At 39.5% G+C, this 13,390-nt stretch overlaps 1 pseudogene; it reads right to left on the reverse strand.

Annotated features, from left to right (window-relative positions):
- Positions 1 to 1,435: 1,435 nt before the first annotated feature.
- LOC130220089 (caspase-8-like) lies at positions 1,436 to 8,807 on the reverse strand (annotated as a pseudogene).
- Between the last annotated feature and the right edge of the window lie 4,583 nt (positions 8,808 to 13,390).

The raw sequence follows: 13,390 nt of genomic DNA on the forward strand, positions 1-13,390 counted from the left end.
GGCCACCTGGTGCACCGACAATAATCTGCTCCTTAACACCAACAAGATCAAGGAGCTCATTGTGGACTTCAGGAAGGGACGAACAGGCTTGCATGATCCCATCCACATTAATGGGATGGCCGTTGAGCCTGTCTCATCCTTCAAGTTCCTGGGGACCCACATCTCTAAGGATCTTTCCTGGACCACCAACACCTCCAGCCTGGTCAAGAAGGCTCACCAGCGCCTTTTCTTCTTGAGGCAACTCAAGAAGAACCAGCTTTCATCAGCCGTCTTGGTGAACTTCTACCGCTGCACACTAGAAAGCATCCTGACCAACTGCGTCACAGTCTGGTATGGAAGCTGCTCTGTTGCTGAGTGTAAGGCACTGCAGCGGGTGGTGAAAACTGCCCAACGCATCACAGGAACTACACTGCCAGCCATTGAGGACATCCAGAAGAAACACTGCCTGCGCAGAGCACGCAGTATTCTTAAGGACACCTCTCACCCTGCTCACAGACTGTTTTCTCTCCTGCCTTCCGGCAGGCGCTTCAGGCTCCCCCGGACAAAAACCTGCAGACTGAGGAACAGCTTTTTCCCCAGAGCTGTCTCCCTTTTGAACTCTGCCCCTCACTGACTCTTTTGCCCCCCCAATACACCCCCCACACTCCTCTAACTTATACTCCTCACAATCACTGCACTATTTAACATTTGCACATTTAAAGTTTGCACATATTCATTGCACTACATTGCACTGATTCATTTATTTGAACTGTACATACCCACTGCACATGGACATTTGTAATTGCATCCTGTACATATATTCATTTATTGTAAATCTGTTCATAGCCAATACAACCTGTATATAATGTTCATAGTACATCTATCTGTAAATATTACCACAGTTTTTCTATAACTGCACTTTATAACTTATACCTATATCCTGCACTTGCTGCTATTGCACTGCTGGTAGACCGAAACTGCATTTCATTGCCTTGTACTTGTACATGTGCAATGACAATAAAGTTGAATCTAATCTAATCTAATCTAATCTAATCAATATGAGTTTTTTTAGACCAGTTGTCAGAAACATTTCAGATTTCTCTTAAGCTGAGTAGCAGTTATTGTTGCATTCTTAACTTTAAATGTCATGTCATCAGTGCAATAAGACTCATGTTCTGATATCATATTAGCTAATGTCTGTTCTCTTTGAAACACACAATACATAAATACAACTTTAAATGCTGAAAAGCCAAGCAGTCTAACTGCACATTTATTCCTCAAGCCCAGAAAGAGTCATTTGGATCCTGAGTAATTGAAATTTTTCACTTTTTAATGGTAGAACTGTTTACAATACAGCATTTTTGCAAATTCATAACATTTTGCATGTATAAATATATTTAAAAAGTTCTAATACAAAACCAGTTGCATTCTTTTATGTACAATAAAATGCACTTAATATATAATTAAATAATAAATTAAATGTTCATTGGTGTATATTGTTGATGCAGTGTGAAATAAAATCTTCACAAATCATTTTTTCACAAAAAAAGGCCAAAAGCTGGGAAGATACACAGTAATATCTACACAATTCAATTTGTGTCTAATGTATCTGTTCACAATATTCTTACAGACAACGATCACTGAGGATTAGTGATCAATTCTTAATGCTAGTTCAAAATAATTAATTTACAAAATGCACTTACTCTTCGCCAATTAATCTTGCTAAATTATTTAAGCTGTTATCTAAGAACTGTCCTTTACCACTGGTGATTTATTAGTTAGTTATGGTCTCCTAAATGAGGTCAATCATTAACTTGTGGTTATAAACTGTTATAAAAAAAAAAAAAAACAATCAATATGACCCGTCTTCTAGGGACACAGCATAATAAGGAACTAGATCGTTTCTGTTTTAAACCAGCAGAACAATCGGCACTATAAAATGTAGTTGATAAAAACAACTTTTAATAAAAAAAAACAAAACCACTTATTTAGATACAATTATTACCCCATGCTACCATTCAGGAAATACACAACCAGTCAAAAGGTTGGAACAATTCAGTTTTTTCTCACCCGTGTCTCTTATGCTCACCAAAGTTTCACCTATTTGATAAAAATTATCCAGTAAAAATGTGAATATTTTAAAATATTACAAATGAATCTGCACTGCAGTATTCATTTCTTACTTAACCCATACCCAAAAATGTACATCCAAAAACCACCTTTTTTCAATACATAGACAGATTATTTAATGTAATCAGTGGCTGAATTCCCTGAGATTAAAACCTTTGGCCTTGGCTCCTAGCGCCATGCACTAATTTAAAAAAAGTTTAACATCTACATGCAGAGGTTTATTCACTCATTTTCTTCGACTTAGTCCTTTTATTATCAGGGGTCACCACAGCAGAATGAACCGCTAACTTATCCAACATATGTTTTACATAGCGGATGCCCTTTCAGCTGCAACCCAGTACTGGAAAACATCCATACACACTCATTCACACTCATACACTACGGCCAAGTTTTTTCAGTTCACCTATGGTGCATGTCTTTAGGCTGTGGGGAAAACCGGAGCACTAGGAGGAAACCGACACCAACACGGGGAGAACATGCAAACTCCACACAGAATTGCCAACTGGTCCAGCCGGGACTCGAACCAATGACCTTCTTGCTGTGAGGCGACAGTGCTAACCACTGAGCCACCGTGTCACCACATGCAGATGTAACAAAGAATTTATCAGGAGACTCCATTCATGGGCAGGACCAGTGCTTTGGTTAGAGTGTAGCGAACCTCAGGCATCTGCTTGAAACCCTGTAAAATTTGGGAGCCCACTAATCCATTTACCGCTGTCAAAATTGAGTGTATGTCCTTTTTCCTACAAACAAGAAAAAAAAGTTTTTAGTAGGTGAGTATATGGTTAGAGTTTGGGGTCTCACCACCCTCAATACCTTGACTGAGGTGACCCCCAACTGCTCCATGTGGGCACCACATCAAAACTGACTGCCCACTAGTTTTTATATAGTTAAAGTCACAATTATTTCCCCTCCTGTGATTTTTTTTTTTTTTTTTTAAATATTTCCCGAATGAAAGAATTTTGCACAGTATTTCCTATAATTTTTTTTCTTCTATAGAAAGTCTGATTTATTGTTATTTCAGCAAGAATAAAGGCCGTTTTTAATTTTTTAAAAAACATTTTAAGGTAAATATTACTAGCCCTCTAAAGCAATATTTTTTTGATTGTCTATTAGGGCTGCTCGATTATGGGAAAAAATCATTATCACGATTATTTTGGTCATAATTGTAATCACGATTATTCAAAACGATTATCAGTTGAAGTCAAAACTATTCACCCTCCTGTGTATTTTTTTATATAAATATTTCCCAAATTATGTTTAACAGAGCAATTTTTCACAGTATCTCCTATAATATTTTTCTTCTGGAGAAAGGCTTATTTGTTTATTTCGGCTAGAATAAAAGCAGGTTTAAATATTTTGAAACCTATTTTAATAGCTCAGTATTATTAGCCCCCTTAAGCAATATATATTTTTGATTGTCTACAGAGGAGACTACTGTTATACAGTGACTTGCCTAATTACCCTAGTTAAGTCTTTGAATCGCACTTTAAGCTGAATACTAGTGTCTTGAAAAATATCTAGTAATATATAATGAAATCAGTTATTAGAAATGTGTTATGTTTAAAAATGGGTTAAAAATAACCATTAAACAGAAATTGTGGGGGGGGGGGGGGGGGGGGGGGGGCTGATTGCTAATAATTCAGGAGAGCTAATAAGTCTGACTTCAACTTTTTTCCCTCCCTGTAAATAAGGGAAATAAATACAATAAAATAAAAATCTAAAACAAACTGTGCTTTAAGCATATTCACTGTAAGAAAAAAACTTTAATTATAGCTACAAAAGTCCTTCAGTCAAGAGCCATAAGGGGCTTTGCCCTTTGGTGTTTGATGATTAATAAAAAAAGTCGGCAGCAGGAATATTGCACGCTGTGACTTTAAGAGCAGTGCGGTTCAGATATGTATGGTTTCTCTTTCACATGACTTTTGATTTTCAACTTGATTGTTTATTACACAAATGAGGGTTAATATGAATAATCACAAAACACCGCGCTCTGACACAAATGTGCATGTATTTGACCATTGAAGCGCTCGCATTAAGATGGCGTTAGAGGCTCTGCTCATCTCCGAGACTAAGCGCGCACACACACATGAATGATTCGAATGTACATCAGTGAATGATGCGCATCCCGTGCTGCAAAAGTTACATTACAGTTCATGCTTTTAGTAATGTTCACGTGAAACTGAGCTTTGCAGAACAACAAATGTGTACAACTAGAAAGGGGGCGTATATGATGCAATAATCGTTTATCTGGATTAATGTATTTTCATAATCGTTAGAAGCCAAAATAGAAATTAAAACCGAATTTTAGATTAATTGCACAGCCGTATTGTCTATAGAACAAACCATTGTTGTACATTTACTTGCCTAGTTATCTTAACTTGCCTCATTAACCTAATTAAGCCTTTAAATTACACTTTAAACTGAATACTAGTGTCTTGAAAAAATATCTAGTAAAATATTTACTGTCATCATGGTGGAGATAAAACAAATCAGTTATTAGAAATTAGTAATTAAAACTATAAGTTATTAAAACTGTTAATCAGAAATTGGGGAAAAATACAGTGGGGCTAATTCAGGATGGCTAATTATCTTGACTTACTTAACTGTATATTATATAATATATTTTTACAAATGTAAAACATATTATGGTGTTTTGAGTGAACAAACCACATTTGTTGCCATGATGCTTTGCACTTTTGATCAACACTGAAAACTGATGCTAAAGTGCTGCTATTTAAAGTGCATACTTTTGGTTTTTTGTTTTCTGCAATTGGAATAAATGAATCAATCCTTCACCTTTCTGAGAGTCTACTCTACTTTGTTTGGCCAGATGACCCAATCTCTTGTGACTGGTCTAGCATTTATGACCATGTTGGAAACCAGAGCCCCATTGTGATACTCATGGCAGCTACACTACTTGCAAACATTAAAATGAACAGTAAGGATGGTGTCAGTTTTACCATATCAATATAAATCAGAGACCTTATTTGATGGAAATGCATGTAAAGCTGATTTTACTTCTCACTGTGCAGAAACCATATATCTGAAAACCATATAACATTAGGTTATTTCCGGTTAAAATAATATAAGTTCTAAATTATCACTAACATGCTCTAAAATAATTAAAAGAAATAAATTATTACCCACAACTCACAGTGGACAGCCACTTTCCAGCTGCTTGCAGAGCTCCTGAATAAAGATGGACCCATTTCTAATGTGGCGGTAGGATCTAAAATGCTCCACGTTGCAATAGCAAAGAGGAAATCTGCATCCATAGGGATACTGTAATTTCCTGCAGCATGAGCATCCTCCTCATATGTTTCTTCTCTGTGGCGTTCTCCCGTTTATGTGCCATCCACAAACCTTGCTGTCTCATATTGCCCTGACAGGCCTGAATGAAGAAAAGTTTTGGGTTTATTGGCTAGAGAACGGCATTCAGCAAACGGCTGTGTGAGTTCACGAATCGGAATTGGTTTTCCGTCTGTTCCCAGAACAGTGCCTTTCTCTCCATGGGTGAGGATGCAGCAAACAAAAGCATCCATCTGAGAATGATCCTTCTCTGCAAATTCTTTAATCACATTTCGCATGTCTGAGGCTTGCAAATCGTCCCGCACTTCAACTTTGAAATACATTTTCTCAAAGACTTTGGTGAGATCATCTAAGAGACAGAGTAAAATAGAGTTACGTATTTACCAAAAAGCCATTAGCAGCTATGGTTTTGCAGCTCAATTGATTAACTATTAATAAGATTTCTTCAAATTTCTAAATAATATTGCTACTTGAAATTATGAAGACACCTTATTAGTACAAAATAAAATAATACAAAATCAACAAATAAACATTTCATTCAAGCACATACCAATTGGTAGCAAATTCATAATAAGGTTATACTTTATAGGTACACCTGTCCAACTGCTCATTAAAGCGAATTTCCAATCAGCCAATCACATGGCAGCAACTGCATTTAGGCATGTAGACATGGTCAAGACGATCTGCTGCAGTTCAAACTGAGCATCAGAATGGGGAAAAAAGTTGATTAAGTGACTTTGAACATGGCATGGTTGTTGGTGCCAGACAAGCTGGTCTGAGTATTTCAGAAACTGCTGATCTACTGGAATTTTCACGCACAACCATCTCTAGGGTTTACAGTTAATGGTCCGTAAAAGAGAAAATATCCAGTGAGAGGCTGTTCTGTTGGCACAAATGCCTTGTTTGCCAAGGTCAGAGGAGAATGGCCAGACTGGTTCGAACTGATAGAAAGGCAACAGTAACTTAAATACTCGTTACAACCAAGTTATGCAGACAAGTAACTCTGAACGCACAACATGTCCAACTTTGAGGCAGATGGGCTACAGCAGCAAAAGACCACACTGGGTGCCACTCCTGTCAGCTAAAACAGGAAACTGAGGCTACAATTCACACAGGCTCACCAAAATTGGACAATAGAAGATTGGAAAAACGTTTCCTGGTCTGATGAGTCTCCATTTTTTGCTGCTTGGATGGTAGGGTCAGGATTTGGCATCAACAACATGAAAGCATTAATCCATCCTGCCTTGTATTAACGGTTTAGGCTGCTGGTGGTGGTGTAATGGTGTGGGGGATGTTTTCTTGGCACACTTCGAGCTCGTTGTTACCAATTGAGCATCGTGTCATCGCCACAGCTTACCTGAGTATTGTTGCTGACCATTTCCATTACCTTATGACCAATGTGTACCTATCTTCTGATGGCTACTTCCAGCAGGATAACGTGCCATGTCATAAAGCCAAATGATGTCAGACTGGTTTCTTGAACATGACAATAAGTTCACTGTACTCAAATGGCCTCCACAGTCACCAGATTTCAATCCAAAAGAGCACCTTTGGGATGGGGTGGAACATGAGATTCGCATCATGGATGTGCAGCTGACAAATCTGCAGCAACTGCGTGATGCTATCATGTCAATATGGACCAAAAACTCTAAGGCAGTTCTGCAGGCAAAAGTGGGTCTAACCCAGTACTAGTAAGGTGTACCTAATAAACTGGCCGGTGAGTGTGTGTGGTGTATATGTGTGTGTTGTGTGTGTTGTATATATATATATATATATATATATATTATATTATATATATATATATATATTATATACACATTTTTTTCCCCTCAAAATGCACTAAATACCTTTATCTCTGTGAGTCCCTCTCCGGTTTGCAAGTGATGCACTTTCAAAGTTATAATTGTTGATGATCAAACAATATCCAAGAGGTCGATTTGACATGGAATAACACTCTTTCTGCTCTGTCACTGTGGAAATAAGCAAGTTTAGGAGAAGGTCCAGGCCCTAGCTAGTAGTAACAGATTATTTAAAACACTTACCTGCACGCTTCCTTTTAGGATAATGGTCAGAAATATTGCATGTGGACTGAAGAGGCTCACGCTGTCTTTTAGGTGAATTATTCTTTTGGACACCTTTGTGTTTTTTCTTTATCTTCCTTCATGACATAAAATTAAATACATACTATAAAATCAAAATATTATGGCCTAGAAATATAATTATATTAAACAGCATGTACCGCAAATAACTTCCACCGAATGGAAAACTTACCTGTGACGTATTTTTCCTCTTTGGTTCATCTGTTTTGATTTTCTCTTGCTCATTTGTGGAAGCCCGATTTATTTGATTATTGTTGTTAGAATTACCAGTTTTATCCATCTGACAGTAATAAAATCATAAATTGTAAGCACACATTAAAGAGAAAAGATATGCTGTGTTTTTATACACTTTAAATACCAAGTGTTGATGCACTCTTAAGCACAATTGCGTGGAGAAGGCTTTTTACATAAAAATAAAACATGAACACGTAAAACCAGACACTCACCTCGGTCAGTCGAAAGAAAAGCTTAACTAGCTCAATGCAGAAGACTCTGGAATAAAATATGTCGATATAAGTGATTGCAGATTTGACGGAGTGGAAGTGGACTGAGACACGAAGCGAGAGAGAGAGAGGAAGAAAAAAAAACTAACAAAAGCCCGCGAATCTTGGACTCCGCCCCTAGGAAGAAAATTAAATAGCTGCAGGTCTACTGGAGAATGTCAAAGTGAAACAAAACCTTTAAAATACTTTCATTCAACACATTAAGCATGGGCATCATCTCATTTCTGTCAACCATTATGTGCAATATTTGTCAATATTATTATTCATGTATACAACCTGCAACAATAACCAGCTTATTCATTTTTACTACTTTCTCACTTTTTCTATTTTTGTAGGAAAAAAGAGGATTCACCTAGATTGACATTAAAATTTTACTAATGGATATAGTTTTATAGACTACAAGTCTTAATATGCATATGAGGAAAATCTTAAATGACATGACACAATTTGAATTGAATATTAGACCACCAGCAAAATGTGTAAGCCACGAAGAAGTGTTTGTACAACAAAATACAGGTGGTATAAAACTAATAGTGATCAAATTACCCATGAATATTTTTCAAAAATAGAGCTTTAGTAAAAATGGAGCACTTCACCCTCGACTATGCACACTGAGAGAAACCGAAAGTAAAACTAAACTGAAAATATATAGTGCAGTATCTTAAATGTCCAGTAGGTGGCGAGTCAAAACCACAAGTCGTCACCTTGGAATTATAAAGTTCTATCTGAAAAATCTGAATGATGTAGAGATATTGAGCTTCAAAGCTTTTGCATTCCATACAGCAAACAGTATGTGTAACATTTGTTTTGTTTTTTAAATAAGAAGTCTCGAAATGTAAAAAAAACTTATAAAAAACATCCCATAATTTAAATGTGTCATTTAATAAGAATGTCAATAACTCAATTTTGACAAAAATGTCAGATGGAACATTGTAATTCTAAGGTGACAAAGTAGCTACAGTATATGTGCCTGCACAACAGTGATATAAAATAATCAAAAATTTATCAAATCTAAATATAAAATCAAAAATGTATATTTTGGTGGGCTGAATCTCAGTTGTGGGCCAAAGGGAGGAGGAGGGGGTTTTAAATGGCAGATTGAGACCCTGACCTATGCAAATGGCAATAAACAAAAAATTCTATTCCCTTTATTTTAATTAGCATGTTGAAACCTTCCGTGATCCTTCATAACATTTGAGCATTTTATAGTTATAATTAAAATATTTTATTTAAAGGGCACCTATGGTAAAAAAAATCTACTTTTCAAGCTGTTTGGACACAAATGTGTGTAAGTATAGTTCAAATTTAACAACATAAAAACGGTGGACCACTTGGAGCGGTTTTCAGATCGACCGCAACTTTACGTAGGAGTGCGGTCCCCCCGCCCACCAATATTGATTGACAGCTGCAGGTATTAACATGTCCGGTAGTCATGTGTATATTTATATCATCAAGACAGGACGAGCGCAAAGCAGCCGGGAATAAAAGGTGTGTTCAGTTCGCTACGTTCATCAATCATCATCAAACGTGATCAAGAGTAAGTTTCACAAGTTTAAAATGTTTTAAAACAGAGCATGTGTGTAATGAACTACAGCGATTCACTTCAGATGCACTTAATCAGCACAGCCGCGTGTCAGAACAATTATAAAGGAAGACGCTTCAATCGCGCTTTGAGGACGATAAATCAGGTTTATTTTGAACATTAATATAAGAGATATCCATACAGCAGTGGATATTAACAGTATCATGTCACATATGCGTGCAAAACGAGTGCAAAGCTTAACGCGCTGTCTCTCTCTCTGTGTGGTGTGTGGTCTGCGTGTCTAAGCTATGTGTGTGCGTGTGTGTCTGCGCAACATTTGTGTGTGTGCGTGTGTGTGTGTGTGTGTCTGCGCTGTGTTTATGTCCTTGCTGTGTATGTGCGTGAACTTTGTAATGACATTTGTGTGACTCGTTGCAAATCCACAAAAAAGCATCAAATGCTGATTGTTAAAGTTCTTACTGTAGTATTTCTCACACACGTTACGTGAGATCTGCTTCCTGAGGCAGCCGAGGGCAGCATTTGCTGACAGGCACTTGGGAACGGTGGGCGGGGAGGACTAGCCTTAAAGGGCCAGTACATAAAGACAGCAAAACCTTTTTTCCAGCTATAATATAGACACTTCAAACAGCTATAATAACTAATCTGAGGGGTGTTTTGAGCTGAAACTTTACAGACACATTCTGGGGACACAAAAGACTTATATTAAATATGAAAAAGGGGGTAACCTATGTGCCCTTTAAATTAAAATTAGAAAGCTTTCAGAGTGTAACCACATTCATGATTTGAAGGTTGTGAATCAAATAGTGAGTTAGACTGTTAACCCAAAGGTTGCTGCTTTAATTCCTGGTCTTGGCAGGAATTGAAGATGGAGGGGAATGAATGAGCTGCACTCTCTCCATCTTCAATACCCAGCTCAGGTGCCCTTGAGCAAGGCATCTAGATTAGATTAGATTAGATTCAACTTTATTGTCATTACACATGTACAAGTACAAGGCAACGAAATGCAGTTTCGGTCTAACCAGCAGTGCAATAGCAGCAAGTGCAGGATACAGGTATAAGTTATAAAGTGCAGTTATAGAAAACTATGGTGATATTTACAGATGGATGTACTATCAACATTATATACAGGTTGTATTAGCTATGAACAGATTTACAATAAATGAATATATGTACAGGATGCTATTAATAGCAGAAATGTGCAGATAGATAAACATAATTACAAATGTCCATGTGCAGTGGGTATGTACAGTTCAGATAAATCAATCAGAGCAATGAGTATGTTCAAACTTAAAATGTGCAAATGTTAAATAGTGCAGTGATTGTGAGGAGTATAAGTTAGAGGAGTGTGGGGGTGTATTGGGGGGGGGGCGCAAACGAGTTAGTGAGGGGCAGAGTTTAAAAGGCAGACAGCTCTGGGGAAAAAGCTGTTCCTCAGTCTGCTGGTTTTTGTCCGGGGGAGCCTGAAGCGCCTGCCGGAAGGCAGGAGAGAAAACAGTCTGTGAGCAGGGTGAGAGGTGTCCTTAAGAATACTGCGTGCTCGGCGCAGACAGTGTTTCTTCTGGATGTCCTCAATGGCTGGCAGTGTAGTCCCTGTGATGCGTTGGGCAGTTTTCACCACCCGCTGCAGTGCCTTACGCTCAGCAACAGAGCAGCTTCCATACCAGACTGTGACGCAGTTGGTCAGGATGCTTTCTATTGTGCAGCGGTAGAAGTTCACCAGGACGGCTGATGAAAGCTGGTTTTTCTTTAGTTGCCTCAAGAAGAATAGGCGCTGATGAGCCTTCTTGACCAGGCTGGAGGTGTTGGTGGTCCAGGAAAGGTCCTTTGAGATGTGGGTCCCCAGGAACTTAAAGGATGAGACAGGCTCAACGGCCATCCCATTAATGTGGATGGGATCATGTGAGCCTGTTCGTCCCTTCCTAAAGTCCACAATGAGCTCCTTGGTCTTGCTGGTGTTAAGGAGCAGATTATTGTCGGTGCACCAAGTGGCCAGATGCTGTATCTCCTCCCTGTAGGCAGTCTCATCATTATTGCTGATTAGACCAATCACTGTGGTGTCATCTGCAAATTTGATGGTGTTGGATCTGTTCACAGGCCTACAGTCGATGGTAAAAAGGGAGTAGAGGAAGGGGCTCAGCACGCAGCCCTGTGGTACACCAGTGTTGAGTGTGACGGTGGTGGAGCAGATGTGGCCTGATCTAACATTCTGAGGTCTGTTAGTCAGTGGGTCCATAACCCAGTTGCAGAGAGACGCGTTGATATCCAGGTCTCTGAGTTTGATCAGTAACTTAGAGGGTATGACAGTGTTGAATGCTGAGCTGAAGTCAACAAACAGCATTCGTGCATAAGTGTTTTTATTGTCCAGGTGTGTGAGGACAGAGTGCAGTGCTATGGAGACGGCATCATCTGTGCTCCTGTTGCCACGGTAGGCAAACTGATGTGGGTCCAGTGTGGATGGCAGACAGTCTTTTAGATGTGCCAGGACCAACCGCTCGAAGCACTTCATGATGATGGGTGTGAGTGCTACAGGGTGGTAGTCATTCAGGCATGTTGGGCTGGAGTGTTTGGGCACTGGCACAATAGAGGTGGTTTTAAAGCATGTTGGCACAGTTGCTAGGTTAAGCGACAGGTTGAAAATGTCTGTGAATACCCCAGTGAGCTGTTCTCCACATGCTTTGAGGACGCGCCCAGGGATACCCTCTGGTCCTGCAGCCTTACACACATTGATCCGACTCAGTGCGGTGTAGACTTCTGAGGAGGTGAGTGTGATAGTTGAGTGGTCGGTTGAGGTAGTGTTCCTGGTGTAGGGTTCTGTATTGTCTCTTTCAAAGCGGGCATAAAAGTCATTTAGCTCGTTCAGGAAGGAGACATTTGGGCTGTGGGGGTGGACTGGGGTTTGTAGTTGCTGATGGCCTGGACGCCCTGCCACATGCGCCGAGGATCAGAGTTGGAAAAGTGCTCCTCTAGCTTTAGCTTGTAGCAGTGCTTGGCCTTTTTGATGCCCCTCTTCAGATTAGCCCTGGAAGTGCTGTAGGCCTGTGCATCCCTGATCTGAAGGCAGTGTTGCGTGCCTTCAGCAGGAGGCGCACCTCCTTGTTCATCCATGGCTTTTGATTTGGGTATGTGGTGATCTGTTTCTGGGTTGTAACACTGTCTATGGTGGTGTTGATATATTCCAGAACAGAGGAAGTGTAACTGTCAATGTCTGTGTGAGAGCCACATGTGGCCTGGGAAGCAAACATACTCCAGTCTGTGTGTTCAAACCTGTCCTGGAGTGTGGAGTCCACCCCCGCTGGCCACACTTTGATGGTCCTTACTAATGGCTTCACACGGTTGGCGAGGGGTGAGTACTTGGGGGTGAGAAACAAACAAAGGTGATCTGATTGACCCAAGTGGGGGAGGGGGGGTCACAGCATATGCTTCAGGCATGTTTTGTAAACTTGGTCTAAAGTTTTGTTTCCCCTTGTGTGGCAGAAAATGTTTTGATGGAATTTGGGGAGCACTGTCTTTAAGTTTGAGTGATTAAAATCCCCTGCAACAATAAAAGCAGCCTCCGGGTGAGCAGTCTGTTGTTTGCTGATGGCTGCATGAAGTTCATTCATAGCGAGCTTGGCATCAGCGTCGAGAGGGATATAAGCGGCAGTTATTATGGTGGAGGTGAACTCCCGTGGCAGATAAAACGGTCTACATTTAACCATTAGAAATTCCAGGTTAACAGAGCAATGTCTCCCAACGACGACAGAGTTTGTGCACTAAGCTTTGTTAATATAAATGCATAATTCTCCGCCTCTGGTCTTACTGGAGTCATCCGCCGTTCTGTCTAC

Source organism: Danio aesculapii, unplaced genomic scaffold (genome assembly GCF_903798145.1).
Source record: "Danio aesculapii unplaced genomic scaffold, fDanAes4.1, whole genome shotgun sequence".
Classification (NCBI taxonomy): Eukaryota; Metazoa; Chordata; class Actinopteri; order Cypriniformes; family Danionidae; genus Danio; species Danio aesculapii.